The sequence below is a fragment of the Ailuropoda melanoleuca genome, chromosome X (genome assembly GCF_002007445.2).
Source record: "Ailuropoda melanoleuca isolate Jingjing chromosome X, ASM200744v2, whole genome shotgun sequence".
NCBI lineage: Eukaryota > Metazoa > Chordata > Mammalia > Carnivora > Ursidae > Ailuropoda > Ailuropoda melanoleuca.
The window spans coordinates 39,179,601-39,188,816 of record NC_048238.1 but is presented as its reverse complement, the minus strand read 5'-3'; the positions used below and the strand labels follow the sequence as shown (position 1 = coordinate 39,188,816).

Here is a 9,216-nt window from a genome sequence, read left to right as displayed (position 1 = left end):
GCATCATAGGAGGGGGGCTAGCTCAGGATCAGAAACTCTCCAGGGGCCTTTCCTGGGAGGTTTCTCCCGGTGAAAATTCCCACAATAGCGCTTTCATGCTCCCTGTTCTCCAGGGAGAAGGGCAGGGGGGAAGATGTTTGACACGCGTTTGAATTTTGTGTGTGTCACTGTTGAGTTCTATTGATGGGATAATAAATTTCCATTTAGCAATATTCTTGTTTAGCTTCGGTTCAAATCTAATGTGAATGATGATGAGTAATAACACTTCAAATTATATCAATTTTCTATATGAGAAAATATGCCATTTTCGTGACATTTTTGTTTTTTAAAAAGGGGAATCAAAAGGTGATTCATGACTCCAGCTTTTAACTTATGTATGAGTCGAAAAATTTTCTAAAGAATGTTGTCATGATGATTTCATCCCGGATAAGCTGAAAATGTTTGAGTGGGGGTTTTGAGTTATTGAATTAGAGATCAGTTTGTATGCCGGTGTCAATTGTAATGGTAAAAATCTTTTGGCTTTAATGCTTCCCTCCAGGAGCTAGAATGAGGTTTCATCATCCTAAGGGCATATGAAAACTATTCAGGGAGCTTTAAAATGCCCCAGTGCCTACACCCCGCTGGAGAATGAAACCTGTATTTTGGGAGTGGAGTCCGGGCGGGTGGGCTTCATGGGCCCACGATGTGTGGCGGTTCCACGGGGCCCTACACGGACCGACGAGGGCCCTCCCTGCCTTGGGTTTAATGCTCTGCCGCCGCCTTGAAAGTCTATGTAATTTCTGAACGAGGGGCCCTGCAAATGAAGCAGCAGGCCCTGGGTCCGGGCATTAGCATCTTTTTAAAAGCTTCCCAGGCGGTTTTCAGTGTAGGAAGCACTGAATAAAGTGCACTAATAAAGAAGCCTTGGATCAGCTTGCCAGTAAACAGTGGACTCTCTGCTGATGAAAGAACCCGGAGCCAAAGCCTCTCAAAAAAGACTGGCGGTTGCCCCGCCCCCCGGGTTGCGGAGCTGGGCCCTTCGCGAGGCTCCTGACCCCGCCCACCTGCCCTGTCTCAATGGAGACTTGCTAGGGGCTAAGCGGTGTGAGCCCTGGGGGAAGCGGCTACCCCATCTCCTGCATCCAGCCCGAGAACCTAGGGTTAGACAAACACGGATGGGCACTGCCTTTGAAATAAACAGGCTGAGAGGGTTGGGTTTACTTTGTGCCCTCTGCCAAGGTGAAGTGCAGAGAGCAACCCGTAGGTTTCCCTCTGAGCCAGGTACCCCGAGAGGGCTTGAGACCCGTATGAGAGACTTTGCGAGCCTTCTCCTGCTCGATATCTCGGATCCCTCGGCACCAGAAGGAGTGACCTGACCCTTGGCAGGACAGAGACTCGAGAGAAAAGAAGGGAGAAAATCCCATAGTCCTGAGTGCCTTTCCTTATTGTCCTCGCTCTCCGGAGGGGGACCTAACCTGCATCTTGCGTTCTTGGAGTCAGAGGCTCCCTTCGCCATCTCTGTGGTTGCAACACTTGGACTTCTGCACAGAAAGCGAGGAAAGACCAAATTATGCAAAAGAACGGCCTTGGACGGACGAGTCTTACCGTTCAGAAACTGTCAGGTAGATCTATGTTGATACATTCAGAAATACAAATTCTGCGGATGAAGACGAGGGACACAAAGCGCTCATCGTGAATGCTTTTGCTTCCTTTGTACACTGTCTCATTCTTACCAAGTCTCTGCTACAACAAAATAAAATTAGACCAAAAAAAATGAACTGGATTATCCTATGGAATAGGTGAGCACGTTGAACATTCTTCAGTCCTATTTCGGAAATATATGAAGTTTTAACATATATTTATCGAGCATCTACCATGACAGTGTTGCAGATGCCTGGGCCGCAGCACTCTTAACACAATAGACAAAAAAAATCCCAGCCCTAGGGAGGAAATGTGTTATTCTAGTGCGGAGAGGTGGACAATAAAAATAAATGAGTAAAATATAAAAAGATGTTGGCTACAGAGAAATAGAAAGCAGGAAAGGGAGCTGCTGGAGGTTGGAGGTGGGAGGTCCGTGGGGGTTGGGGACTCAGGGAATATTTACATGATCCCTTTGGCCTTGGACAGTGGGAAAGTTTTGTCCTCACTCCTGGCTGGGATTGGCTACCTTTACCCTGCTACCCATCCCCCTCCCCAACCCCAGAAGGTTTAGTGCCCTGGGATGGCATCTCCAGACCCATAATAGGCCACCTTAGACCATCGAGTAGGTCTAGCAGTGGATGGAGTTCATGTGCCTTGTGAAGAAGAGCGACCCTTTACTGCGAACATCATAACAAAATTACCATGGGTGGACCACTAACATTTTGGCTTTCAACTTTTCTTCAGGGGCCCAGCTTCGAATCAGAAAAAAAAAAAAATCGGATATAAAATTGGTTTGCATTCTACTGTAACGTTTTGATTCGATCTGTGGGCTACCCTTGAGCTCCGCCCTCACATTTTCAGGAGGGAATCCATCCAGTCAGGTCTCAAACAGCTCCTGACTGCTCCACACGTTTTCAAAAGTTTTTAGAGTCCAGGTATTAAGATGCAACAACAGACACACAGGGAGAATTATTCCAGTTTTCCTTTCTTCAGAGAATCGACTCTTTCCTTTTTATTTCTCCTGGCATTGCTGGCTAAAGAACCGCTCTATTCATTTTCAAGTTGGTGCAGACTTCTCTCCAAAGTATTTGGTTCTCTTTTTTTAAAGATTATTTATTTATTTATTTGACAGAGAGAGACAGCCAGCGAGAGATGGAGCACAAGCAGGGGGAGTGGGAGAGAAAGAAGCAGGCTCCCAGCGGAGGAACCCGATGTGGGACTCGATCCCTGAACACCGGGATCACGTCCTGAGCCTAAGGCAGATGCCTAAGGACTGCGCCACCCAGGCGCCCCGTATTTGGTCCTCTTTTACCGATCCTATGCGAAGAGGGATCGCGACTGTGGGTTTATACGGGGGTCTGTCCCCGGCCTACGTTGCAAAATGAGTTTCTCACTAGCGGGACAGTTCCAGCATTTCCATTAAGGAAGGACACAGGGGCCGCTTCTAATTGGAATTTGGAGGTGGGGGCAGGCATAGGGAGTCCTGCTGGGGCCTGCTCGAGGTTGCATTTGCATTGCAAATGCATTATTTTTCTTCAGTTTAGGTATTTTACAGGAAATGGCTGGAGAGGGGGTGAGAGCTGGTGGAGGAAGATAGAGAGGCTGAAAGCCTCCCGCCCTGCCTCCACACTACCCTTTGGGGCCACGAATGCTTCCCGGACTGGGAGGAACATAGAGAATAAAGCGCCTAGCTGACCTGTCACTTCTGTGTTCCAGTGCCCTGTCACGATCAGAGTCAAGTCTAAGACTTCTATATAGAGCTCTGAGATTAAGTTTGCCTTGGGCTCTCCTTTGCTTCCCCTTCGCTTCCACCTTCCCTGAGCTCCTGCTAATCCCTACTTCTCACTTCAGCTTGGCAAATATTTATGGAGGGTACACTCTATGAGCTCAGCATTCTACTAGGCGATGGCGGCGAGGGGGGGCATATAATGATGAACTGATAAACATACAAGTTGGGAACCGACATGAGTTCAGGCTGGGAAGTCTTCCAGACTCATTTACATTTTAATTTGGGTTTACTGAAGACCAAACGCTGTAACACAAAGGGAGGAAGCTATTATAACCCAACAACTGGAGGTAGGATTGAATCAGTGGGGCATGTGGGGTGTTGGGGGTGTAATGTGCGCAGAGGACCCCCTCATCCTGCACATTTTTAAGTCATGCCACCGAGGTATCACGTAATCTCCAAAGAAGAGAAAGATCTCCACCATTCTTTGAACACATTAAGATTCTGTGACTCTGTGATTTTCAGTTGTAGCCAGGTCCCATCTTGGGGGAGCCATGAGATTAGGTAAATGCCCAAGATTCCTTCCAGTTCCTGGATGATTCCACCCTCCTGTTGTCCTTCATGTACAGAGATGACTCTGCCTATCATTATTAAACATTCTACAATTAAACATTTATTCTGTGCTGGATATGAGAGATTATGGGCCAGCATCACCAGGAGCTGATGACTATATTGGTTTCCTGGGGCTGCAGTAACAAAATATCACACAATGGGTGGCCGAAACAACGGAAATTTATTTCACAGTCCTGGGGGCTCGAAGTCCAAAATCAAAGCCTTGGCAGGGCCTCTAAGGAAAGATCCTTTCTCGTCGCTTTCCCCTTTAGGCAGTCCCAGGTGTTGCTTGGCTTGTGACAGCCTAACTCCATCCGATCTCTGCCCTCACCTCCACGTGGCTGACTTCCCTCTATGTGTCTTTTCTCTTCCAGCAAAAACACCAGTCAAGTTAGATGAAGGGCCCACCCTACTTCAGTATGACTTCATCTCAACTTATATCTTAAATACATCTGTAAAGACCCTATTTTCAAATAAGGTCACATTCACAGGTATCATGGGTTAGGACTTCAACATACCTTTTTGGGGGACACAATTCCACTCCCGACATCTAGTGACCAACAGTGTTTGTCTATGTCGAGGAATAAGGTTTTGATCGGCAGCCATGAAACAGACCAAAACAAAATGGTCCACGGGGGAGGAAACCATGATCTGACTAACCTGACGTGCCTATCAGTGGCGTGGTCACACACGTGCTCACCAGAACTATCACACTGGCTTAACCCTTCCTTCCTTCCCTCCCTCCTTCTTCCCTTCCTTCCTTTTATCATGGAATGCTATGGTTAGATATTTGGTGCTGGGAAATGTATGGGAAGATCTGGATCAGAAAAAAGGTATTCTTGGGGGCACCCGGTTGGCTCGTCAGAAGAGCATGGGACTCTGGATCTTGGGGGCATGACTTGGTGCCGCATGTTGGGTGTAGAGATGACTTAAAATAAATTAATGAAATTTCAAAAAAAGGTACTTTCCTGTGAGTAAGGTAAATATTGAAGTACTCCTTAGTTTATCCCATACCCAAAAACTGTAAGAGAGCTTACCAAGAGTTTCATAACTGAAGGATCTATTTAAGTATTCGGATTTATATTTAGCTTTGAATTATACATACACACACCCACCCCCACACACACATTTTAAGTAACTTAGCTTAGAGCGTCAACATTTCAATCTGAGCATGATATGGGCACTACTGTCTCTATCATTGTCTTGCGTGATAACTGGTGACAGAGTTTCCTAGCACCAGGAGACCAATTAAAGCCTGCCATTCTATAAATTCGAATCAATGATGTTGTTCCCGAACCCCAATCAACCGAAGGGAAGAAACTCAGTTTCTGCTTTGCTTAGAGCCAGAAGAGGAGACTCTGGCAAAAGAGCTGTCCTAGCATCTCCCCTTCCCCCAGGAATGATCTCCAATCCTCAGTTATCACCGAAAAGAAAGGAGAGAAGACTGCAGGATTATGCGTGGGTTCACTGTGAGTTATGACACAGCCCAAAGAGTAAATGAACAAAAAATTGTTAAAATAATTACCAGGAGAACACTGCTCAAGAGGGTTAAGCTGTTGGGTTACAGAACTCTGTGCCAGGGATGAGGATCAGAATGGGACATGCCGATAGGATTAAGTTGTTACAACAAACTCGTGTTTTGTTTCAAGCTCACCGTTTCGAATTTGGACTGGTCATCGGAACTCCCTGTCCATGGGTCTACATGGGACGTTCAGATCTGTCCTTATCAGTGTCATAGACATTTCGGAAAAAAAAAAAACTTTTGAAAACAAATGGGGGGTGACACAGGATCCCGTGGAGACAGCAGGAGTGTCTGGTTGCACTTTCTTATTTAGAGATTAGTGAAAAATGCTCAGTAGCACGGGAACTAAAAGGGAAACGTGAAATGTAATGGTATTTGGTCAGTGGAGCAAGGGATTTGTAGTGGTGAAAGAAAATACAGATGAAGTTATTTGGATTGTGCTTTTTATATATCTCTTAGCATAATTCAGGCTTAGAAAGGATCTCGATTGTGATTTTGTTGGCTTAGTTTTGACCTGAACAAAACGGATTTGCCAGTTCTGTTTCTTCTTTTTATTCAAACGGGACACACCCTCCTGGTTTTGAGAAACCTGATTGTTATCTCTTAGTCAGAACCATGCTTGACGAAGTAACTTTTTCCAATTTTGGATGGTTAATCATGCTGGATTTTTACCAAAGACCTCAAGGGAGACTTAATTTGAGGACAAAGATGGTTGTCAAGTGAGCTATGGATCAGGATCTGATTCTTTGGTGGAAGTTCAATGAAAATAGTGTAGGCAAAGGTAGATTCAATAAGGCAGATGCAAAGAAATAAAATATGCTTCTGGGGAATACGCAAGGCAGAGCAAACACACTGGAACTCACTGAAGAAGCAGCCGATGAGCCACTCATAACCGATATCTGATACATAATTTAAGACCCAAAGGTCACGTAATATCAACTCTATTGCAACACACATGCACCAGAAGAGTCTGGCTGGCAATTGTTCTTGAGCTGGCCTTAGCTGTTTTTATTTCACACCAAGTGTTTCTCCAGAGGCACCAAAAAAAAAAAAAATGTAAGAGTAAAATCGGATTTATCGGAGGCATTTACTTGGATTAATTAGGTAATAAAAGCATTTTCAAATTGCTAATTTACTAAGCAATGTCACCGGAATGCTGAATTACTTTACTTTTATTATGATGATCAAAAGAGATAAATGCAGGCCCAGCCACAAAACCAAAGTAGGGAGAAGAGAGTCAGCAGTCATTCTTTGCATAATTACTGGTATTTGTTATCCTTGCCTTGAAAAGGGGATCATCAGTTTTTCTAAAGACTGTTTTCTTTGCTTCAGAGCCTCTTCTCCAGAAGGCTGTTTATCATCTACGCTGTCCTCATTTACCCAGCAACAAATGCGCTACGAATATGCTTTTCATTAGTCAATTTAATTTTGGTTCAAAATGTTAATTAAAAAGTGTACATTTCATTCTTATAGGGATGAAACTTAAAAAAACTCTTGGTTCTCAAGTGTTAGGTTTAAATTACTAAAAGCAGAGTTGAAAAACAGGGTTAATCAGTGTGAAATTTAGTATCATGAGCCTGGAGTTGATTTTGATAATCGATTATAACTCATTTTCCTATCCCTGCAGGAAAACAAAGGCTCAAAAATCATGGTATCTACAGCTTTATTTATATTTAGGGAGACAATTTTGAAGAAAACAAATATAAGAGGAAACAGAAAGGAACTTTGCCTCAAGGAGAAAAACACTAAAGTAAAAGCTGCTAAACCTGATATCCCATCCCTAGAAAATGAATGAGAATTTTATTATTTCTTCGTTTTAAAGAAATCCGTCATTTGCCAAATCTAAGAATGTTGCCAAACCGGGAGTAAAAGCACCCATTTTTCTCCATAGCCACATTTAATAATTTCCATGAAATTGACATTTTAGAATAATGGCAAAAAGCCAAATTAAAAATTATGGATTCCTAATCCCTAAATTTTGAGCTCATTTTCTTAAGAAATACCTAAAATACACTTTAAAACGAACCCAATTAATACAATTACAGAGGGCTCAAATAACACATACAAACTGGATCTGTTTCTGTAAAACACAGCTGTTCTGTTATTTACATTTTGCTATTACTTAAAATTAGAAATGTGGCCATATATATTAAGTAACTTTTTAAAAAGAGTGAATCTGTTGTCTTCTGCATCATTAAATTTTTAAAAAGCCCCTACAACCAATTAGCTTAGAAATCTTATATTCATGCCTCCTCTGAATATTGCTGTGGTCGTAACAAGGAAAGCAGCACATCCAGGTATTTAATGTACCAGAAACAAGGCACAGGCAGCAACTTGTATCCCCCTGGCAGTTGACATACTAATTTCTTTGCCTTCTCTCTTTTGCTCACTCCACCCCGCTTCACCAACCCCCCTTCCCCCCAAGAAACGAGGCACCCTTTGGGCCGAGGAAGGTGCCTTGCGGGGACCGGAGACGCCGGAAGAGCGAGGGCAGAGAGCGCGGTGCCCACACCCTTGACCGCGGGGTGAGTGCGGATCGGCGCGGGAGAGGGGAGCGGGTCAGGAGCGCGGGGTCTAGGCGGAACCCCTCCACCCCCCTCCGCCCGGGTCTGGGGAGCTGCGACACGAGGCCCGGGGCCCCAGCTCCCGGCTGGGGCCGGGCGGGGATGGGCGGGCGGGGGGCGGAGCGCGGCGCTGCGCGGGGCGGCGGGAAAGGGGCGGGGAGGACAGCTCAGGCTCTGGCGGGCAGAGGGACGGTGGCAGAACCTGCGGGCTAGGTGGGAGGCTCACCCTCAGGGAGGAGAGGAAGCGAGGACCGCACGGCTGGGCAGCGAGGAGACGTTTGGAGTCCGGGGCTCAGGCCGCCTACACCTCCTCCTGCAGCGGACACGGCGCAGCGGGCGGCGCACCGGCCGCATCGGCTACCCTGCGCGCAGGTGGGCACCCCCGAGCGCGGCGCTCTGTCCCCTCCAGGGCCGCCGCGGGCCAGACGCTCTGACGTCTAGGCCACCAAGCTCGGGGACGAGGACCGGGCAGGTCCGGGGGCAGCGGGAAGGTGCACGGCCCCTTGGTGTGCCCGCGTGTGCGCGCTCGCTGCGCTAGGTGGGGGAAGAGGTGCGGAGAAGCTGCCTCCCTGGGGATTCTCCCCCGCGGGTCTCAGAGACCCCAGCCCCACCCCCTCCTCGAGAGCCGAGCCCCGGAGTGGCTTTGGAGGACTGAGACCGCCCCCCCATCTCGGCGGTGCGTGCAGGTCGCCCCTCTCTTCTTAATCTACACCCAGCAACCATCCGGAGGCACCCTGCCCTGGGCCCTCGGGACTGTAGAAACCTGGGGAAACGAGAGAGTAGTGGCAGGACCAGCCGGGGCGTGTGCGGGGAAGGCAGGAGTTGCTGGAGTATTGTCTGCTGGGCGGGTGCCTGAGCCCGCGCGCTCGCTCGCGCTTTCAGGGCCGGAGTGGGGTGGGGGAGTGGGATGGGGTTTGCCGAACTTATCTCCGAAGGCAGACGGTGCACAGGCACTTGGCGCCTTGTGCTCCTTTGGACGAGGGTTTAAGGGAGGCACGCGGGAGCGGGATTGGTCGCTGGCGGGCCCCCAAAGAGCCTCTTGGGATGGCCCAGCGCGTTTGGGGTCGGGAAGAGAGGGAGTGTGAGTGTGTGTGAATGTCCGTCCTAGGGAGAAGGAGGAGAGTGGCATGGGGAGACTTGATTTTCTTGGATTGGCTGCAATTCCTTAAACC

At 47.4% G+C, this 9,216-nt stretch overlaps 1 protein-coding gene across 4 annotated transcripts in view; it reads left to right on the top strand.

The window, feature by feature from the left end:
- Window positions 1–8,216: 8,216 nt before the first annotated feature.
- The window catches only part of LOC105241166 (tigger transposable element-derived protein 1-like), a 283,983-nt gene continuing 282,983 nt past the window's right edge, over window positions 8,217–9,216 (top strand). For all 4 annotated transcript variants that reach the window (XR_004622365.1, XR_004622366.1, XR_004622364.1 and 1 more), the window contains exon 1: window positions 8,217–8,416. The gene's annotated coding sequence lies outside the window, so the exon portion shown is untranslated. The remainder of the gene's footprint in view (window positions 8,417–9,216) is intronic.